The 23,664-nt window shown below is 42.0% G+C and overlaps 1 non-coding gene across 1 annotated transcript; it reads right to left on the bottom strand.

Annotated features, from left to right (window-relative positions):
• Positions 1–19,283: 19,283 nt before the first annotated feature.
• On the bottom strand, positions 19,284–19,375 carry trnar-ucu (transfer RNA arginine (anticodon UCU)). The gene is given in 2 exon segments: positions 19,284–19,319; positions 19,339–19,375. It is a non-coding gene; the product is annotated as a tRNA-Arg (tRNA).
• Positions 19,376–23,664: the final 4,289 nt, after the last annotated feature.

Here is a 23,664-nt window from a genome sequence, read left to right as displayed (position 1 = left end):
CTTCAATCACCAGGATGGTCGACTGATTAAGGGATTGAACTGGAAGTCACATGTATGTGTGTTTGCTTCATAGTACCTTCACCTCATGCACTGCAGTGTTTCAAGAAGGTGGCTCATCACCACATTCCCAAGGGCAATTGGAGATGGACAATAAATGTCGGCTTTGCTAGCGACACCTTCATCCCCTGAATGAAAATGTTTTTAAGTGATTTACAGAAAACGAACCACTTCTTGAAGGAGATGCATTGGATGTAATTTAGTTAACGAGGGCAGCCAAGTAATACGCAGCAGTATCCCACCGCTGATGTTGCTGGTGGGTTACAGATATGGCCAGGACATGGAGGAGAACCGCCCACACCCTCGACGACTTCTTTCAGTCATATTATTATAGCAATTCACGCAAAGACGGAGACCATACGGCCCACCCTGTCTGTTCCGGCCGACAAGGAGCTATCCAGGCTAATCCCACTTAACAGCTTTTGCTCCGTTTATGGCATTCAAGTACATGTGTTGAGGATGTCTTGACATCGACGACCCTTTCAGACAGAGAGTTCCAGATCAACACCTTCCTCCGGCTGAATAACGTTTCTCCTTAACTCCAATGTAAATCTTTAACAAGTTACTGTTAATATATGCACCCTGGTTATTGACGTCTCTGCTAAGTGAAATAACTGCTTCCTACCAGCTTTATCTCGGACGCTCATAAATTCATACAACTCAATTATATCTCCCCTCAGCAACCTCACTTTCAAAGAACACGACCCCCGCCGATCCAATCTTTACTCATAAGCAAAATTCTCCAGTCTTGGCCACATCCACAGGACAACAGATTAAAGTTAATTGGCAAGAGAACCAGATGGGAGTTCAGGAGAATTGTTCAGTTCACGCTCCGTGTTGTTACAATCTATAATAAAATGCCTCAAACGGTGGTGGAAGCAGATTCAATCATAACTTAAAAAGGGAATTGGATAAAAACTTGGTGGAATATTTGCAGTGTCGGGGGGGGGGGGGTGGCTGAAAGATTTGGGAATATTTGCACAGCCCTTTCAGGAGCACGATGAGCCGAATTATCTCCTTTTCTGATAAATCAACCTAATATTCGACAATCTATGAAAGATTCCCTATCAATGAAGTGGTTCACTTGCTCCACTATCGAATGTTTCTTCTATGTATTTGTGCCTGTGCTGTTTCAACTTAATTGACTTGAGGATCGAAACTCAGGAAGTTCCAATCCAAATATTCACGAGGGCACGGCGGCCAAGTAGTTAGTCGTCGGTCTCGTAAACCGAAGGTCATGAGCCTGTGAAATTTTATCCTCTTTAACGTGAATTTAAAACAGCGTTTTTTCCTGATTAAATCTTTCAAAAACTTTCATTATTTTGAACATTGCTGTCTTCTCTTTCCTTTCCCTGCTCTGAAGAAAACAATCGCAGCATCTTCAATCTCTTTGCATCACTGAGATCCCTCGTCCCTAGTAAAAGTCTACTAAATAAATTCCAGCTGAGGCCTCACCAATATTTCATAAAGTTTCAGCATAACTTCCTTGCTTTTGAGCGGTATTCCTCGATCTATAAATGGAAGGATCCCATTAACTTTTTTAACGTCCTTGTCAACTTTTGCTGCCACCTTCAAAGTTTGTTTTTTTGCACAACGCGAATATCCTTGTTACTCCAACCTTTATAAAATTATTGATTCAATGGCGGAATAATAAAATGCAAGGAAAGATGTCTGACCACGTTCGGGGCCAACGATCTCCAGAGGGAGCTGATTAAAGGAAATAATCGGGCTCTTTCAAATTCTACATTTATTTCCGATTGGCTCTGCTTATTATTCGTACCAAAATATAAAACGTCTCACTTGTCTGCTTTACTTTAATCGGCCATGTGCTTACCCATTTCGCCAGTCTGTGTAAGCTCTCTTTTAATCTGTCCTTTTCACTGTTTACTGTGTTACTGTTTTTCACATCACCTACAAACTTTAAAATTATCCAAGTTCATTCCATATTCTGTGTCACAACAGCAGCGTTCTTGACATGTACCCTGCCGAACACCACTCAAAACTACCTTCCAGTCTGAGAATCTGAAACGTTCATCCTTCTTCTTCCCTGCACAAACTGCCTAACCTGCAGAGGAATTCCAATAAACAGAATGAGAAGCGACCAGAGCGAACTTCAACTGGGAACCATAGATATTGTTTATATAAGGTTCGTAAAGTTTAGAGGAACAAAGGAGTGAAAATACAAATCAGCTTTGACGTAATTGAATGGCGGAGCAGGTTCGAGGGGCTGAATGATTTATACCCTTTCATTTATACAGATGCATGCACAAGTCCAAACACAGCAGTAAGCAGAAGCAGAGGTCGATTGATGTAGCATTAAATATGGAGAGACTTATACACACAGGGATAGAATCTGAGTCAGGTAAAAAATATTGCAGCAGAGATAGAGAGGGAGAGAGAGAGAGGGGAATACACATGCGCAGCGACAGCGAGCCATTGCGTTGTGCAGCCTCTCAAATAGAATATTATAAAATGATAGAAATATCTACCAAATAAATATGACGCCATTATTCACCATGTCCATAATTGTTTGCGTGTGCCTAACTCTCTCCTGGCTTCCCATCTCAGGAGGAGGGCTGTATACCTAATGACTCCAAGTAGTGACTCACCCGTAGACAGGCAGTGATTGTATGGTGCTTTTCAGCTTTAAAGAATGAGCGACATGTGAAAGAGAGCCAGACAGAGAGTGTGACAGAGAAAGAAACAGACAGAGAATAAAAGGGTGAGAATGGGAGAGAGAGAGATTCAGAGAGACAGAGAGAGAGAGAGAGAGAAATAGAGTGAGTGAGGGAGAGATACAGAGAGAGTTAGTGAAAGGTAGAGAGAAAGAGATATAGAGAGTGAGGGAGAAAGTGTGACAGTGAGGGATGGAGAGAGCGAGTGATATATGTATATATATATATATATATATATATATATATATAGAGAGAGAGAGAGAGGCATATTCCTCATTGAATAAGGACTCTGAAAGTTTCCCTGCAACAGATGTTAAGGTAGTGTTCCTGTAATTATCCATGATTACCCCTAAATATATTTTAAAACAATGGTACTACATTGTCCACGCACGAGTTTACCAGCACATTACCACAGTCTCGAGAGTCCTCACATCCAGCTTCTCAAGGCCGTGGGAAATTGCTCCCACATATCCTTCGGAATCCTGGAATATATCCTGTCCGAGCCTGATATTTTGTCTTGCTTTGGCCCATCTAACGTAGCTAAACATGATCCTTTATCCTTCATAAGATTGCTCAGTCCGTGTCACCTTTATATCACATTTGCTCCACCATAAAGTTATGTGATGATAATGGAAGATTTTAATGTTCACAGACTGAGAGAACCAGAGCAGTTTAAATAGTAAATGCAGTATATGTCCTAATATATATGGAACATTTAGCACAATATTTTTTTAGATCTGACAAAGGAACTGGTCAAATGAGATTTAATGATCAACAAGCGACGAGAATCATTTACCAAACTGAAGGTGAGTTAAAGACCTGAATTAATGTAAGTAATATGATTGAATTTGATAGTCGACAGAAGAGGCAAAAACCTTGGTTTTCACTTAAAGTAAGACGAATCTGAAGGGATGACAGATCAATGGACCACAGCTAACTGGTCAGGACAGTTAACGGGGAAATGCACAGACCAACAGTGGGACAATCTCGAAGAGGAATTCGAGACAAGAAAGAAACGGTACATCCTCCGAACAGTCATATGAATGTTGGTCAACAAATGAAATGAGATAAAGCATCTAGGTAAAAGAAAGCTCTTACTCAAATGGAGCGATATGTGGCAATCCAGCGGAATGTGAGAGCAATAAAAATCAGCAAAGCGAAATAACCAAAGTAACAAAAGGTGCAAAAAGTTGATAGCAAAAAACGTGCAAGTAACTTGAAAGTTAGCAACACAAGATAATTTCAGTATATTAAGAAAAACAGAGTGTCAAGCGAAAATGAAGGCCATTTGAAGAAAGGTGCAGCAAAGCTTTGATAGACTGTAAGGAATTGGAAGACGGATAGCATTCTTGCTACAGAATAGTAAACAGAGCAGAGGCTTTAATTGTAGCAAAGGGGGGAACAGGTGTTCTACAGCGATTTGTGCTATGACCGATGCTGTTGATCAAATCTTGAGACGTTGTGTCCTGGTCACGAAGCCTTCCATCAAATTTTATCAAGGGCCGAAGTGACAGGAATGTTTTATTTGCCTTAGTGAGTAAACCCCGTGACACCGAATTATGCCTCCAAAAGGCAGGAAGGCTGAGCGGTCTGAAGCACTGTGTTCAGGTCGTAGTCTCTATGGGAAGCGTGGGCTCGCATCCCATCTTTGATGTTTAGTCGTTTACTGATGCAGAACTTTTTTTGTGGATTCTGCTGGAGGGCATTATTCGGCCCAGTTGATTCATTCCTTCCAGAAAACGATGTTTAGAAGATTTCAACTCTTGTTCCACCATTCTCTCTGATAAACCCTCGGTGACATCTTGACTCCCTGCTCACTCCGGAGCGTCCCTCAAGCATTCTCATTTAACCAGAGCGTTGCTTTCCTTCCCCCATTAAGGAACGCTTAGACTCCCTGATACACTGAGCAAAGTGTGTTTTGAAAGCTGTGGCATAAAATTGAAACCGAAAACGTTGGAAATATTCAGCAGCTCAGGCAGCACCTGTGCAGACATTTTCAGCACTTCATTCTCCACTTTGCTTGATAATTCACGTTGCTCATATCTTACAATTTCAACAGCTTCGTGCAAGGAGTGGGTGGAATTTAGAACATGCTGCTTTGTGCAATAAGAGTAAGGCAGCAAAACAAAACTCCCCCACTTCAGCTTGGGCAAGGATGGGACTCAGATCCAGGGAACTGCCCATTGGATTTCAAGTCCAAAGTCTTATCCGCTCGGCCATCGCAGCTGCAGCAAAGCCACCTCCAACAATCTAAATTCTTAACTCACTGACCCTATTTACAAGTGGCTATAACGATTTTGTGATATTAAAATTACATCAAATTCATCAAATCGAAAAGAATCACAGTGACCATTACAATAAAGGAAATGTTCCTATACTTAACAGTAATGTAAAATATTGAGAACTGTATAGGCTATTCTGAGGATAATGACAATTAACAGCAGCAATATTTATTCCTGCTCCCACATGACATAGATCAGGTCAGGCTCTGCTCCCTGCCCGCAGACTGCTGAAATCTTTTCACCAGTTTATAAACTGATTCTAGGTAGAAGTTAAATATACATGGCTAGTTCCTAAATACTGTGGTTGAGTTCAAATATATCAACCAGTTATTTAATCCAGAGACAGCTTCAAATCTCATATATTGTTCAAATGCTTCAAAGTATGAATATGTCATCAAATGTGTTTAAAAGCCAATGGGAGGATGTAATGCTCATTGTGGGCCAACGGTTTCCAAGGTGAACTTAGCGGTGACTCACTAGCCTCTCTCTCCACTTCCTCCTACATGCTGCCAGTTTTAATCATGCTTTTAAAGCTGCTGCTCGGGGCCACTGAATTCCACAGGCTCACAATCCGTTCTAAAATACACTTTCGCTACTGGTGTATTTCTTGAGCTTCTAGACGCAAATTGAGGAATGATCTGCCTTTTTGAACGTGTAAGATATTAATTACGGTACATACAGAGAATATTTTTCCTTGTTGGGTAAATGACGAAGAATGTGGACAGCTTCTTCACGTTAGATCCAAGATTTCCAGGAGCAAAATCGGTGAAAACTTTTTGATAGGAGTGTAATGATCATCTGGAATATAACAACATAAGAATATGAGAAATAGCAACACGAGGACACCTTTTGGTCCCTCAGGCATACTCCGCCATTGAAAGAGATTATTGCTGATCCTCTACCACAATCCCACCTGCCCTCACTATTGCCATATCCTTTGATTCCCTTAATATGAAAAATCTATCAATTTCCATCTTGAATGTGCTCGAAGACAAAGCCTCCTCAACCCTCTCCGATAGAGAATTTTAAACATTAACAACGTTCTGACTGTAGACATTTCACCTTGTCTCAGTCCTAAATGGGAAACCCTAACTTCAGGCACTGAGATCATTAATTCGAGACTCCTCAGCAAGGGGCAACATCCGCCATGCATTTGCACTGTCCGGCCCCGTAGAAGTTGTGTATGATTCAATGAGATCACATCTAATTATTCTAAACTGTACAGAATCTAGACCTAGTCTACTTAATATTTCCTTACAGGAGCACTCACACCATGCCTTCGGCAATGAGTCCAAAACTGTTCACAATACTCCAGGTGTGCTCTCACCAGTGCCGTATATAATTACAGTAAGACATCTTCACTCTTACATTCAAGTCCTTTTGGAATAAAGCCTACATATCTACTCCTCTCTTCATTGATTGCTATACTTGCATGTTATCTTTCCGTGATTCGTGTACAAGGACACCAAGCTACCTCGGAAAACCAATATTTTCCAATCTATCATCATTTAATAAATCTCTGCTTCTCTATTGTTTCTCCGAAAGTGGAAAACGTCACATTTTTAAACACTATATTTGATTTGCCACATTCTTGCCCACTCACTTAGCCTGTTTATATACCCTTGAAGCATCTTTGCATCCTCCCCATAACTTAAATTCCCACCTAGCTTTATATCATCAGCAAACTTGAATACACTACATTTTGTCCCGTGAACCAAATCATTGATCTATTTTGTGAATAGCTGAGGCCCAAGCACCGCTCTTTGCAGAACCGCACTATTTACAGTACATCAACCTGAAATAGCGCATTCATTTCTACTCTCTATTAACCAATCCTGAATGCATGTTGTCCAATGCCTTCCCAAAATGCAAATACACACATCCACTAGTTCCTCCTTATAAATTCTACTAGTTGCTACCTGAAATTTGTTAACACATAATTTCCCTTGCATGGAACTCTTCCACAAAAGGTTGTGGATTTTGCAATTAAATGGAGCTTACGACACTGAGCCATCGATTTTTGTTGATAATTCAATGTGTATCCCTCATTCTGTTTGGCTTCATTCTTTCAGGAAATGGGCTCTCGACAATAATGACAATGTAGAATCACCTTCCATCAGCAAACTTCACTGGAAGAGCAGCTCACGCTCTGGATACAACAATTCTGGATGGACTGAGTACACTGATTTATTAAGTGTCGGGTGTAAAATGGATTCGGAGCATATAGCAAAATGTATGACCAATGTATAAAACGGCAGCTGCGGGACTTGTACCTGCAATCTCTGACTACAGCATTTTCATCATTGAGGGTATTACAGGTCCAGTTGGCTGTGTTTATCTCGGATTCTGCATATCTCGGTTGCTTCTAAATGAATTTGCGCTTCTTGTGGGTGAGTGGAAATCTTGAAGATATATGCTGAATATTTCCCTGCAAAGCATTCACATCTGCCTAGTCGTTAAATTTGTATAACTGCACAAATGAGAGAATGGGAACATAGGAAAATAGGAACAGGAGTAGACCATTCAGCCCATCGAGCCTGTTCTGCCATTCAATGAGATAGTGGATGATCTCCGTATAGCTGCCTTTGGCTCATATCCCACCATTAGTTGACACAAATATTTAAATTTCATACATACAATTTATCTATCATCGATATCAGTTTGCAGAAGAGAGTTCCACATTTCTACCATCATTTGTGAGTAGAAGTGTTATTTATTTTCACTTTTGGCTCTAATTCTTTGACTATACCACCTGTTCCGAGATTCCGCAGTCAGCGGGGAAAGTTTTTCTCTGCTTACACTGACATTTCCCGTTAATATCTTGACATTTTCGATCAAATCACACGTTATCATTCTAATTTCAATGGAATACAGCTCTAATTTTGTGTTATGTCCCTGGATTCCGTGTGTCATTAGGAGAGCCATACGTTGCACTCACTCCAAGGTGAATATATCCGTCTGGCGTTGTGACAAATATACATATACCAGAAATGTAAAGGAAGGCTATAGCTCAAAATTGGTGGCGTGGGAATAACTTGTCACATTTTTCAGTGATAGGCACAGAGACGATGGGATTAATGGCCTATTTCTGAGCTGTCTGATTTTATGTCGTCTCGTTTATAAGACCGGTGGAAATTCCAGCTGTATGATGGGAGTACTGATGCCTCATCGCATCATGGTGTGGCTTTAGTGGCCCAATTGGTTATTGCGCATTACTGATATGACAGTTCAGCCGTGGGCAATCCGAGGTTGTGAGTTTGAGCCTCACCATGGGCAGGCAATGGTTTTGTTTGTGAGATTTCTAGCGACTTTCAAAGTACACTTGTTCTGTCCGCACTTATCAACTTATTAGCGGTTCCATGTGAGCATTTAGAATCCAATGTGCCACAATGTTTCAGGAGCAGTTGCGAGTTTCAAAGCAGAGCTTTAGTATTTCTTGTTTATAGGAAGGAGTGGGCCGTATTCATTCATAAACCAGTGTTAACTGTGATGTTAAGAAAAATGTGACAGAAACAGATTCGAATTGAACGCTTGGACAAGACATTCGGTACACATGGGACGTTGTTTAAACTGACGGATTATCTGTACATGTTTCCTGCATCATATGCAACACAAGCAAGGATTCTCCTGTACAGATTGCTGAGAATTTTGAAAAAGGGTCCCTACATGTATTCGATTTTTGCATGACATCTTTTAGGGCGGAAAATGATGCTGTTTGATGGGAGCTGGAAAACCGCCCCGCTCGCTGGCTACAAACATGTTCCTCACAGTCCCACCATATAATTGTCTGCACGATTGTGACTGGAAAACTTAGATTGAGTTTGGCAATGTTATGATGACGCCAAAAAACACGGTAAATGCACTGAAATGTTAGGGCTCGGGAGAGCCTATGTTGCACAATGGGTAGTGCAGTATACATCCATATCATTCTATTCTATAGAACCATTCCAGTTCTGCGGGATATAATTTTAGGGAGGATTTGGTTTTGACGACACTGGAAGTGACCTTGTGCTGCATCACTGCACTAGTCTTATCTGCGGCTGCGCAGCATGGACAATCGAACCAAAGAAACTGACTTGTAGTTATGTTTAGAATATTTCCCTCGAAATTGTTTATATCTCCGTCTTTTCCCGGAGGTTGAACAAATGCATAAATGAAAGGATGGCACACATCGTTCCGAGAAACTCGACCGCTAAATATTGACAGGTGAATGTGGTTATTCTGAGGAGTTACGATTTATTGAGACACTCATCTGGTATAAAAGCGGCCGAGATCCGGGCGTGAATCAAACATGCAGTCCACTTATCTAGAGTTCGACGTATTCCCGAAATCCTGTTGCATCATCAGTATTCCAAAAAACGACACCCTGCCTATATATGGACCCAGTATTGTCTCAAGTACACCCATATAAAAGCTCTTCCTTATATGGGCGAACTTTGTCACTGCTCACTGATTCTACCTGTGGGACACATGAAGGAGTTCAAATCCCCGCAGCACCCGCGATGTGTGAGGCAGCCATGATAAACAGCAGTGCCTGGCATGGCCCATATCCCGAAGTTGTTGCCTCCCACTACCACTGATCTACAACGCATCCAATCACAGAGATAGGTTGCAAAGTATCATCATTGAAAGAGGCACGTGCTCAAATTCTGAATCATAGGTGCAGTTAAAGTTCTGGGTTTGAACTTGGTTGAGAACTGCAAACAAATATGTGTAAGATAGATGCACGATTTCCTCAGGTGCGAGGGTCCCACAGAATGGGGTATGTTCACAACATGAGTGTTATTCCATTCATGGATGATGTAAGAAATCAGTTTTTCACACAGAGCAAAATAGAACGTGCACCCTAAAAATCTGTTGTGATTGGGGGTCATTTGACAATTTCATCAATCAGGATGATGGAAATTATGTTCGGCACGGATATCAAGATTTATGAAATTATGGCGGCAAATGGTACAGATCAGCCCTGCACTAATTAAATGGCAGGGAGACTGGCCTCCTATTGTAGCTATTTCCCTATGTTTGCAACAGGACAGCAAGATGAACAGTTACAAGCTTAAATTGCCTTTCATTCACTTTAACAGCAAAATCATCCGTGTTGTGTGCAACGATGATGCAGTCAGGGAGGAATTATCGAAGCTGTTGTGTGGCTTTCCCGTGGCTCTCCTGCCTCTCTCTGCCCCTCCACCCACACGCTGCCGGTTTCTAAACCATGTTTGACATTTGTTGCTGGGCCAGTGCATTCCACGGCCTTGCAGCTTGTCCTACAAATGCATTTTCATTGTTTGAGTTCGATCATTATTAGTTATGAATTTGCTTGAGGTTCAAAAGTAGCGCTTCAATCATCATATTAAAAGGCAGCTTATTAATTCATAGAAACATAGATATTTCCAGCACACATAATGGCCTTTTAGGGCCACCGTGTCCGAATAAAAGCTATCCAACCGAATTATTCTTTCAAACACTTTGTCCTTAGACCTTACGTTATGGCACTTCAATTGCACATCCACCTGAAAGTAAACTAGCAGATACTAAGTGTTTCTACAGGCACACAAAAAAGAAAAAGTGTCTAAAGTAAATGTTGTTTCCCTAGAGGACGAGACTGTGTAATTAATAATGTAGAGCAGAGAAATGGCAGTGACGTTGAACAATTATTTATTAATGGTCTTCATGGTAGAATACATAAAACATCCCAATTGCGGATAATCAGCGCTATAGGAAGGGAGGAATCTCACTCCACGGAAGAAATAGTACTCAGTGAAATAATGGGCATAAAGGTGGACAAGTCCCTGGATCTGCCGGCTTACATCCCAGGGTCTTAAATGAAGTAACTGAAGAGGTCGTGCATGCATTGGTTGTAATCTACCAAATTCTCCGGGAGTCTGGGAAGCTCCCAGCGTATTGGAAAGCCACAAATGCAACGCCCGTAATTAAAAATGGAGCCAGACAGAAATCAACAAATTGTAGATCAGTTATCCTAACATCCATTGGTGGGATAATGCTGGAATCCACTATTAATGAAGAAGTATGTCATTTGGAGCAATCATGGTTTTATGAAAGACAAACCATGTTTGACAAATTGCTGGAGTTCTTTGAGGATGTAGCGAGTAGAGTGGATAAGAGGTAACCAGTGGATGTGTTGTATTTCGATTCCCAGAATGCATTCGATAAGGAGGCACGTAAAATGTGACTGCACAAGATGAATGTCCAAGAGGTTCGGGGAAATATATTTGCATTGGTAGAGGATTGGTTACCTAAAAGAAAATAGAGATTCGGCATAAATGGTTCATTTTCCAGTTGGCAAACAGTAAATAGTGGGGTGCCGCAGGGATAGGTGCGAGTGCCCAACACCGTGCAGTCTATATTAATTACTTCGATGAAGTGACCGAGTGTAATGTAGCCAAGTTAACTGATGATCAAAAGATGGGTAGGAAAGCAAATTGTGAGATGGACACAGAAAATCAGCAAACGAATATAGACAGGCTAAAAGAGTGAACAAGCATTTGTCATTTGCAGTATAATGTGGAAAACGTGAGGTTATGCACATTGGCAGAAAGTGTATAAATGCAAATTAGTTTTAACTGGAGAAAAATTGTAAAGTGCGAGAGTACAGATGACCCTGGGTCTCCTTCTGCATGAAACACACACTTTTTATATACAGGTACAGCAGGTAATCAAGAAGGCAAGTTGAATGTTGGCCTTTATTCAAGGGAATGAAGTATAAAAGCTGATTGGTCCTGCTACAAGTATGTATGTTATTGGTGAGGCCAAACCTAGAGTACTGCATACATTTTGGGTCTCCGTATTTAGGGAGGATATACTTGCATTCGAAGCTGTTCAGTGAAGGTTCACTAGGTTGATTCCGGAGATGAGGTGGTTGACTTCTGAAGAAAAGTCGAATATGGTGGGCTTATACTCATTGGAGTTGAGAAGAATGAAAAGTGATCTGATCGAAACATCGAAGTTAATGAGGGTTCTCGAAAAGGTGGATACAGAGAGCATATTTCCACTCTAGTGAAAGTAAAAATAGGGGACAGAGTCTCAGAACAAGGGGCACCCCATTTAAAATAGAGATGAGGAGGAATTTATTCTACATAACAACATAACAACAAAAGAAAATAAGAACATAAAAAATAGGTTCAGGATTAGGCCATTAGGCCCATCGAGCCTGCTTCACCATTCAATAAGATCATGGCAGACCTGTTCATGGATTCAGCTTCACTTCCCTGCCCGATCACCATAAACCTTTTTTTCCATTATTGCTCCGCCTTAAATATATTCAATGACCCAGCCTGCACAGCTCTCTGGCGCAGAGAAATCCACAGATTTACAACCATCTGAGAGAAGAAATTCCTCCTCATCTCAGTTTTAAATGGGCGGCCACTTGTTCTGAGACTATGTCCGTCAGTTTTATGTTCCCCTTTGAGTGGACATATCCTCTCTGCAGCCACCTTATGGAGCCCCTTCATTATATTATGTGTTGCAATAAGGTCACCTCTCATTCTTCTGAACTCCAATGTGTTTAGGCCATACCAACTGAACCTATCTTCATAATTAACCCCGTCTTCTGCAGAACCAACCTCGTGAAGCTTCTCTGAACAGCCTCCAATGCAAGTATATCCTTCCTTGAATATAGACACCAAAACTGTATGATGTACTCGAGGTGTAGCCTTACTAATATCCATGACAGTTGTTGCAGGGCCTCTCTGCTTTTATATGATATCCTCGTTGCAATAAATATCAAAATTCCATTTGCCTTCCTGGTTACTTGCTGTACCTGCACACGAACTTTTTGTGTTTCATGCACAAGGACCCCCAGGACTATCTGTACTGCAGCATTGTGCATTGTTTCTCCATTTAAATTATCATTGTTCTTCTATTGTTTTCTGCCGAAGTTGATAAGCACACATTTCTCCATCTGCCAATAATTAGTGTCCTCCTCAAAACTTGCCTCCCTACTCATCTTTCTATCTTCAGTAAACGTGCTTACATTACATCTGGTCCCTTCATCCATGTCATTAATATAGATTTTAAATAGTTGAGGACCAACACCGATCTTTACGGCACCCCACTTGTCACTGTTTATCAAAAATGAACAATTTATCCCTACTCTCTGTTTTCTGTTAGTTTGCTAATCCTCTCTACATGCTAATATATTACACCCAACCCCGCGAAATGTTACCTTGTACAGTAACCTATTATGTGGCACCTTATCGAATGCCTTCTGGAAATCCAAAGAGAACACATGCACTGGTTCCGCTTATCCATCCAGCTCGTTACAACTTCAAAGAACTCCAGCAAATTTGTCAAACATGATTCCCCTTTCGTAAATCCATGCTGACTGTTCTTGATTGAATTATGCTTTTCCAAAAATCCGGCGCCTGCTTCCTTAAAAATGGACTCCAGCATTTTCCCAACGACAGATTTAAGCGAACTGCTCTACAGTTTCCTGCTCCTTGCCTGCATCCTTTTTTTAAATAGGGGCGTTAAGTTTGCGGTTTTCCAATCCGCTGGGACAGACCCAGAATCCAGGAAATTTCTGTAGATTACAACTAATGCATCAACTTTCTCTGCAGCCTCTTCTTTTAAGACCTTAGGATGTAAGCAATCAAGTCCAGGGGTCTTGTCCACCTTTTCCCCCCATTGTTCTGTTCAGTTCTACTTCATTAGTGAGAGTGATTGTATTCATTAATTACCTATCTATAGCCCCACGATTATCCACTATTAGGATGTCCTTCGTGTCTTCTACCGTGAAGACTGAAAAACAATATTTGTTCAACCTCTGCCATTACCCAGTTCTGCATTATTAATTCGCCAGTCCCATTCCGAAGGGGACCAACATCTACTTGAGCCACTATTTTCCTTTTCATATAGCTGTAGAAAGTCTTATTATCTGGTTTTATATTTCGTGCTAATTTACAGAGAGCTGTAAATCTATGGAATTATATGCTCCCGAGGATGTTGGGTCCTTGAATATATTGAAGACGGTGGTAGACAGATTTTTGAGTGATAAAGCAATAAAGCGACATGGGGAGCGGGCAGGGAAATGGAGCTGAATCCATGAGCCGATCAACCATGATCTAATTAAATGGCAGAACAGGCTCGAGGGGGCACCTGGCTTGCTCTTGCTCGTAGTTCTTATGTTGTAATGTTGTTATTAATATATTCCTGCAGTCTACAGTTTTCTGCTTCTGAAAGATCACACAGCCAAAATGTTGTCTTATTTGCGAATTTCTTAATCATACCCGGTACTTCCAAGTCGGAATCATTGATATATGCCACAACAAGCAAGGGAGCAATATTGTGCCCTGTGGGATCCCACTCGGAACAACCTTCTATTCACAACATTACGTTTCACACATTATCCCTTGCGTCCTGCGTTTGAGCCATTTTTGGATTCAACTTGCCATTTGCATTTGATCCCACGGGCATTTAGTATGAAAAGAACATGAGAAATAGGAGGAGGAATAGGCCATTCGGCCCCTCCGACATTCGATGTGTCCATGCCTGATCTTCTGCTTCAGCACCACTTTCCTGCGCAATGTCCATATTATTCTGGGAATCCTGGTTCAAGAACCCTCAGCCAGATAAACCATCCTCTCTGCATCTACTCTGCCATGCCCTGAAAGAGTGTTGTATGTTTCAATGTGATTACCTCTCATTCTTCTACAATTTAGAGAATATAGTCCTAATCTACTCAATCTCTCCACAAAAGGTAACACCATCATCACAGGAATCAGTCCGGTGAACCTTCGCTGCAGCCTCTCAATGGCATATATATTCTTCTGTAGGTAAGAAAACCAAAACAGTGTGAAGTGCTGCAGGTACTTTGTCACAAGGGGTCAATATCATTGCAGTAAGATTTATTTACTCTTATAGTCAAATCCTCTTGTAATTAAGGCCGACATACCCTTTGCTTTCTTAATTGCTTGCTGTACCTGCATGTCAACTTTCAATGATTCGTGTACAAGAATACCCAAGTCCTACTGAACATCAAAATGTGCAACTCTCTCACCATTTTAAATAAATCTGCTTTTCTATTTTTCCTACCAAAGTCGATAGATTCACTCTCTTCGTTACGTCCTCAAAAATATCAATCAACTTAGTCAGACATGATCTTCCCAAAAGAATTCCATGCTGACTCGCCTTGATTAATCCGTGTCTTTCGCAATGAAGATTCATCCTGCGCTCAAAATTTCCTCCAATAATTTCCAACACCACCAAGTTAAGGCTAACTGGCCTGCAATTAATCCATCTATTCCTATATCATTTTTCAAACAAAAGTACAATGTTCGGCGTCTCCCATTCCTCAGGCAGCACACCTGTGGCCAGACAGGATTTTAAAATGATGGCCAGAACCTCTGGTATCTCCCCTTTTGTTTCACTTAGCAATCTGGGATACATGTTAGCCGGGCTTGGTGAGTTATCCACATTCAATTCTGCTACTTCCCTAATTACTTCCAATCTCACAACATTTATTTCATCAAATATTTTACACTCTTCCTCCCTCATTGCAATGTCTGCATCACCCCTCTCTTTTCTGAAAACAGAGGCAATGTATTCATGAAGAACGAAGCCCACCTCTTCGCCTCCACACACAAGTTACCTTTATTGTCTCTTATAGACCCTACTCTTCACTGAGTTTATATCTTGCTTCTTAATGTACATATAAATCATGTTCTGGGTTTCATTGTTTTTACTTACCAACATTTTTTCATGCTCTCTCTCTCTTTGCGTTCCTGATTTCCTTTTTTAATTTACCGCTGCACTTTCTATTCTCCTCTTGTGTTTCTGCAGAATTGAGCCGTCGGTGCTATCATACGCCTTCTTTTTTTCTTTATATTACCTTGCATGTCACTTTAAATCCACGGGCTCTAGATTTGTGACTCCCACTCATTTGCTTTAAGGGAACACACTTGCTCTGAACTCTCAAGTTCTCCTCCTTAAATTCCTCGCACTGTCTGACACTGATTTAACTTCAAGTGGTTGTTTCCAGTCGACTTTGGCCTAATTGCTTCCTTTTGTGCTGTGAGATTCTATGATTCTACAATTTCATATTTCACATCGACTGAGACATGCAACAGGACAAGCATGCAGGCCAATTCTCTGATATTTAGATACCTCTGTCTGATACACAGAACATTAGACAATTAATTAAAGCATATTGTGTAGCTGCGATGACCAAGTGGCTTCGGCGTTAAACTTAAAAACCAATGGGATTTTGCTGTGCAGGTTCGATCCCTGCGCTCAGCGATTCTAGAGCAAATTGATTATTTGATCTCGAGCCTGTTCAAAATTAGAGATTGTTGTAAAGATCATTAAGAAATATAAACAACATGAAAATAATGCCCTTCGAAAAAGAGCCCTGCAAAGTTGAGGTGGAAATCAATTTCAGCTGATGAGTTGACAATAACGACCGCAACATGACTGAAACCTGCATTCTTCTGATAACATCAGGTTTCGCGCCAAAGTCAGAGGCTTTATCCATTAAGTTACGCGACCCTGCAGTTCGCAGCAGAATAATGCTCAGAATGAGCGATTACAAACCGGAATTGTATATATTTCAGTTCCATACTTTGAACTGCAAACCAATCAGCGGCATTTAGCCATTCACTGATTGAATTACGAGAAGTTCCAAAATAAAGGAGATAATCGAATTGTCCTTTAAATGCTCGGAACATTCTGCAGGTCCATGTGCTCTCGGCAGAACTAGGATTTTGCAGCATTGTTTCAAATTATTGCAGTAACTGTGTGAGTTTCATTACTAATTGTTTAAGCTCCTGTAAAATAATAAAGCTAAAATACTCGCAACGCCCTCCCCGTCCACAAAAAATAACAACTAAAGGCATCAACAGGGTTAGAACACGCGGCCTTGTAGTTATCAACGCCACACTTTAACCAAACAAGCTAACCCGCCTTGTTAACTTGCACTTTTATCGGCTATAAAAGAAAAAACGAGCATTTGTACAGCTCTTGTCTTATCAGCACTTCCCAAAGCGTTACCTAGCCAGTTAAATACTTTTAAAGTGTGGCCACTGTTCTAATATAGGAAATGTAAAATCAGATTTACACTAGCAAGAACGCAAGACGTCATAATGACCAGATGTTGGTTGAGTGATATGTATTGGCCACAGGACACTTGGGTGAACTCTCCTGCTCTTCTTCGGAATAGTGCCCTGGGGAATTTTTAGGTCTAGCTCGGAGGGCAGACCCGGCCTGGGTTTATGATCTCATCCGAAAGACAGCAACTCCGACAGTGCAGTGTTCCCTCACTACTGCCACTCCGACAGTAAAAAATCGACTTGACCTCCTCCTCACCAACATGTCTGTCGCAGATGCATTTGTCCTTGGCAATCTTGGTCGCAGTGAACACAGGACAGTACTTGTGGATACAAAGTCCTGTCTTCACACGGAGGACACTCTGCAACGTGTTCTCTGGCACTACCACCGTGCTAAATGGAATAGATTCAGAACAGATCCAGCAGCTGAAAACTGGGTATCCATAAGGTGCTGTCGGACATCACCAGCTGAATTTATTCCTCACAATATGTAACATTATGGCCCAGCACATCCCTCACTCTCCCAGTATCTTTTAAAGAGGCTGATCCCAGAGCCTTCTTTTTTCAAGACAAAAAAGACTAGTCTGTTCATCCTTTGCTGATATAAATACGCCGTCTGTTCTGGTACCATCGTTCTAACTCTGCCCTGCAAACTCTGCAATACCTCTATTTCCTTTTTATAATCTGACGACCAGACCTGTTAGCAGTAACCTAAGTTTGGTTTAACCAAGATTAAATACAAGTTTCGCATAACTTTGCTACTTTTCAATTCAATACATCAAGAAATAAATCCTCGTGCTTGGTTTGCTTTTTTTATTGGGTTGATAACATGTGTTGTAACTTTCAGAGTTTTGTGTATTTGTACTCCGAAATTCCTTTGTTCCACTACGCCCCCCAGACTGGCAACCTCCAATTCTTGCCAATTCTTCCCACCAAACTGTGTTACCTCACATTTATATGGTTTGAAATTCATTTGCAAATTATATGCCCATTCTGGATGCCTGTATATATCCTCCTTTAGTTTGTTGCAGTCCTCCTCAGAATTGACCATCCTTCTGATTTGGTGTCATCTGCAACATTTTGAAATTGTTGTTTTGATTTGCAGGTCTAAATCTTTAATAAAAATTGTGAACAAGAGTTATTCCAGCACCGATCTTGGGGAACACCACTACGCAACATCTGCCACAATGAAAAGCTATGTTTTAGCCCTAGTCTCTGCTTTCTGTCTTGAAGCCAGTTATTTATCCATTCATCTCGTTGTCTCCTGACTCCGCATTCGCTGACCTAGCTTGAGGCATTTTTTTCTCCTGTCTAACAAACTAGAGGTTCTAATGTTTATGTTATAAATTCATGCATATGGGCAACGTTAGTGAGGGCAGCATCTGTTGATCATCTCTAGTTTCCCTTGTGTAGATCGTGGTGAGCCATCACATGCACCTTTGTAACTCACTGGGCCATTTCCGAGGGCAGTTAAGTGTAAACCACGTTGCTGTGGTTCTGGAGTCGCATATAGGCCTGCACCGGTAAGGACTGCAGCTTTCCAACCCTAAAGCAGACTAGTAAACCAGATGGGTGTGTTACGAAAATGGTCACCATTACAGATACTTTTAAATTTCAAGCTTTATATAATTGAATTTAAATTTCACTGCTTTCGTGTTGGGCGGTGAATTCCTCTCTCTGGATTACTCTTGCATTAACATAAATATCATGCTTAAAAGATTGCCACCCCACCTGTGACTGTGCTTGATGGATCCTCCTGTTCCAGTATAACAGGTTCGTGGGTCTGAAATGCCTCGTACTCTTTCTATGCAACAGTTTCGAGGGGTAAATGGGCGTCGAATCTTATTGTACAACAGGCTCAAGGAGCTGGATGACTTCTGCCTCTCTTCTGGCTCAATCCCGAAGAGTTACTTTCCACCTTCTGTCCCTGTATAACAGTCTCAAGGAGCTAAATGGCTTCCTCCTGTGCATTGCAACGAGCTTGGTGGGTGAATGGACTCCTGCTGTCCATGTGTTGCAGTCTCGATGGCCTGCTCCTGCTTCTGTGTAATCGATTTCGGGCGCAAAGAGAAATCAGAGGAAAAGTGGGTGGGATTGGAGCCACTTTTGTAAGGAGAAGTGCTCGGGCAGCAGTTTCCCCTCTCTGAATTGTTGATATGCTGCAAAATGCATTGTGCGGCCCAGTAAACAGGAACGCCTGACGCAAAATCCGACTCTGCTGGGACTCGAACCCACAACCTTTGAATACCTTACTAAACTTCACACTAGAAGTCCAATGCGCTAACAATTGCGCCACAGAGCCGCCATATTCTAAAAGAATACAAAAGTAAAATAGTGTTAATGCCGAAATTGTAACTAAAAATCTGAAAACACTGAAGTAGACCAGGAATAATCTGCGGAGAGAGAAACAATTTTCATGTTTCAGGTCGATGAACTTTCATCGCAAGTCGATCATTCTGTGTCTGTTTAAACGGGATGCGCCGTCAGTTCTGGATCATTGTGTCTATTTTAAAATGATGTGCTGTCAGAGACTCATAGAAATTTACAGCACGGACGGATACCATTTCAGCCCACCATGTGCGCCCCGTCTGAAAAGAGCTATCCAGCCGAATCCCAATTTCCAATTCTTGTTCCGTAGCCCAGAAGATTACACCGCGTCAAGTGCACATCCATCTAATTGTTAAATGTCGTGAGGGCTTCTGCCTCTCCCATCCTTTCAGGCAGCGAGTTCCAGACCCCCACCACTCTCTGTATGAAAACAGTTCCCCTCAAATCCGCTCTACCCTGCTACCAATTATTTTAAATCTGTGCCCCCTGGTTGTTAACCACTTCGAAGGGAAATATATCCGATCAATGCTCTCTATTGAGGCAACTCATAATTTTATTCACTTCAATAAAGTCCCCTCTCAGCCTTCCCTGTGCCAAAGGCAACAACCAGAGCCGATGCAATCTTTTCTCAGAGCGAAATTATCCATTTCCGGTAACATCAACGAAAATCAACTCCCTACACTCACGAGTGCAATCAGATTGTTACTGTAATGCGCTGACCAGAACAGCATGTCGTGCTCCAGTTGTGCCCCAACTAGTGTTTTATAAAATTCAAGCTTAACTTCCCCGCTCTTATATTCTATAGCTCAGCTTATAAAGGCAAGTATTCCCTGGTGCTTATTAACCACATTATCTACATAGTCGGCTACCGACAGGGATCGGTGGAATTGCACTGAAAGGCCCCTTTGCTTCTCTGCACTGCTCAGTGACCGACCATTTAATGTGTATTCCATTGCCTTATTAGCACTCCCCAAATTCAATACCTCACACTTTGCAGATTGAAATCCATTAGCCTCTTTTCAGCCCGCCTGACAATTCATTGAATTCTTCCTGCAGTCTACAGCTTTCTTGATCATTATAAACCATAACTGTTCGACCAAGCTTTTAGTCCACTGCACTAATTTCCACTTATGCGGAACGTAGTCAAATTATTATCCCATAATACTCTTGTGAAGCACCTTGGGACGTTTTACGACATTAAAGGTGCTGTAGAAATACAATTTGTTGTTGTCGTATCAAAGGTGTTATATAGTTCGCGCCGCAGAAAGGGACCATTTTCCACAACTGGATTTGCCAGAGTTAATGCTCCACACGAGCCCCCTTCTACCCGACTTCACCTCGTCCTCTCAGAGATTCATAACTATTTACAGCACGGAAGGGGGTCATTTCAGCTCATCGTTTCCGCTCAGTCCATCAAAGAATAATCCAGTCGAATCACACGTTCCAGCTCTCGGTCAATATCCCTGTAGATTATGGCACTTCAAGAGCACATAGAAGTACTTTGTAAATTGGTTGCTGGCTTCTGCTTCTACCATCCTTTCAGACCACCAGCACCATCTGGGTGAAAGGATTTCACCTTATTTCCCCTCCAGCCTCACACCAATGACTTTAAATCAATGCCTCCTGGTTGTTGATCATTCTGATAAGGGAAATAAATCCGTCCTATGCACACTACATGTTCCACTCATAATTTTATACACTTCAGTAAGGTCCACTCTCAGGATCCTCTGTTCCAAAGAAAACAAGCCCAGCCTATCCAATCTTTCCACACAGCTAAATTCTCCAGTCCAGGCAACATTCTCAAAAAAAGCGTCTGTCCGCTCACGGGTGCAATCAGATATTTCCTGCAATTCGGTGACCAGAACAGCACACAGTACTCTAGTTGTGGCCTAACTAATGTTTTACACAATTCAAGGAAAACGTCCCCGCTGTTGTAATCTGTGGCTCAGCTAATAAAGGCAAGCATTCCGTGTTGCTTCTTAACCACCTTATTTTCCTGGCCTGCTACCATCAGGATTCTGTGGACATGCTCTCCAAGGTCCCTTTGCTACTCTGCCCTTTCCAGTCACCTACCATTTAGAAACATAGAAACATAGAAAATAGGTGCAGGAGTAGGCCATTCGGCCCTTCTAGCCTGCACCGCCATTCAATGAGTTCATGGCTGAACATGCAACTTCAGTACCCCATTCCTGCTTTCTCGCCATACCCCTTGATCCCTCTATTAGTAAGGAGTACATCTAACTCCTTTTTGAATATATTTAGTGAATTGGCCTCAACAACATTCCGGGGCAGAGAATTCCACAGGTTCACCACTCTCTGGTTGAAGAAGTTCCTCCTCATCTCGGTCCTAAATGGCTCACCCCTTATCCTTAGACTGTGTCCCCTGGTTCTGGACTTCCCCAACATTGGGAACATTCTTCCTGCATCCAACCTGTCCAACCCCGTCAGAATCTCAAACGTTTCTATGAGGTCCCCTCTCATTCTTCTGAACTCCAGTGAATACAAGCCCAGTTGATCCAGTCTTTCATGATAGGTCAGTCCCGCCATCCCGGGAATCAGTCTGGTGAACCTACGCTGCACTCCCTCAATAGCAAGAATGTCCTTGCTCAGGTTAGGAGACCAAAACTGTACACAATACTCTAGCTGTTGCCACACCAAGGCCCTGTACAACTGTAGCAACACGTCCCTGCCCCTGTACTCAAATCCCCTCGCTATGAAGGCCAACATGCCATTTGCTTTCTTAAACGACTGCTGTACCTGCATGCCAACCTTCAATGACTGATGTTCCATGACACCAAGGTCTCTTTGCACCTTCCCTTTTCCGAATCTGTCACCATTCAGATAATAGTCTGTCTCTCTGTTTTTACCACCAAAGTGGATAACCTCACATTTATCCACATTATGCTTCATCTGCCATGCCTTTGCCCACTCACCTAACCTATCCAAGTCGTTCTGCAGCCTCATAGCATCCTCCTCGCAGCTCAACCTGCCACCCAACTTAGTGTCATCCGCAAATTTGGAGATACTACATCTAATCCCCTCGTCTAAATCATTAATGTACAGTGTAAACAGCTGGGGCCCCAGCACAGAAACTTGCGGTACCCCACTAGTCACTGCCTGCCATTCTGAAAAGTACCCATTTACTCCTACTCTTTGTTTCCTGTCTGACAACCAGTTCTCAATCCATGTCAGCACACTACCCCCAATCCCATGTGCTTTAACTTTGCACATCAATCTCTTGTGTGGGACCTTGACGAAAGCCTTCCGAAAGTCCAAATATACCACATCAACTGGTTCTCCCTTGTCCACTCGACTGGAAAAATCCTCACAAAATTCCAAAAGATTTGTCAAGCATGATTTCCCTTTCACAAATCCATGCTGGCTTGGACCTATCATGTCACCTCTTTCCAAATGCACTGCTATGACATCCTTAATAATTGATTCCATCATTTTACCCACTACCGATGTCAGGCTGACCGGTCTATAATTCCCTGTTTTCTCTCTCCCTACTTTTTTTAAAAGTGGGGTTACATTGGCTACCCTCCACTCCATAGGAACTGATCCAGAATCAATGGAATGTTTGAAAATGACTGTCAATGCATCCACTATTTCGAAGGTCACCTCCTTAAGTACTCTGGGATGCAGTCCATCAGGCCCTGGGGATTTATCGGCCTTCAATCCCATCAATTTCCCCAACACAATTTCCAGACTAATAAGGATTTCCCTCAGTTCCTCCTCCTTACTAGACCCTCTGACTCCTTTTATATCCGGAAGGTTGTTTGTGTCCTCCTTAGTGAATACCGAACCAAAGTACTTGTTCAATTGGTCCGCCATTTCTTTGTTCCCCGTTATGACTTCCCCTGATTCTGACTGCAGGGGACCTACGTTTGTCTTTACTAACCTTTTTCCCTTTACATATCTATAGAAACTTTTGCAAAATGTCTTAATGTTCCCTGCAAGCTTCTTCTCGTACTCCATTTTCCCTGCCCTAATCAAACCCTTTGTCCTCCTCTGCTGAGTTCTAAATTTCTCCCAGTCCCCGGGTTCGCTACTATTTCTGGCCAATTTGTATGCCACTTCCTTGGCTTTAATACTATCCCTGATTTCCCTTGATAGCCACGGTTGAGCCACCTTCCCTTTTTTATTTTTACGGCAGACAAGAATGTACAATTGTTGTATTTCATCCATGCTGTCTCTAAATGTCTGCCATTGCCCATCCACAGTCAACCCCTTCAGTATCATTCGCCAATCTATCCTAGCCAA

Source organism: Pristiophorus japonicus, unplaced genomic scaffold, assembly GCF_044704955.1.
Source record: "Pristiophorus japonicus isolate sPriJap1 unplaced genomic scaffold, sPriJap1.hap1 HAP1_SCAFFOLD_43, whole genome shotgun sequence".
NCBI classification, from domain to species: Eukaryota; Metazoa; Chordata; class Chondrichthyes; family Pristiophoridae; genus Pristiophorus; species Pristiophorus japonicus.
Note: the sequence above shows the minus strand (reverse complement) of the source record. Positions and strands in the feature narration are given on the sequence as shown.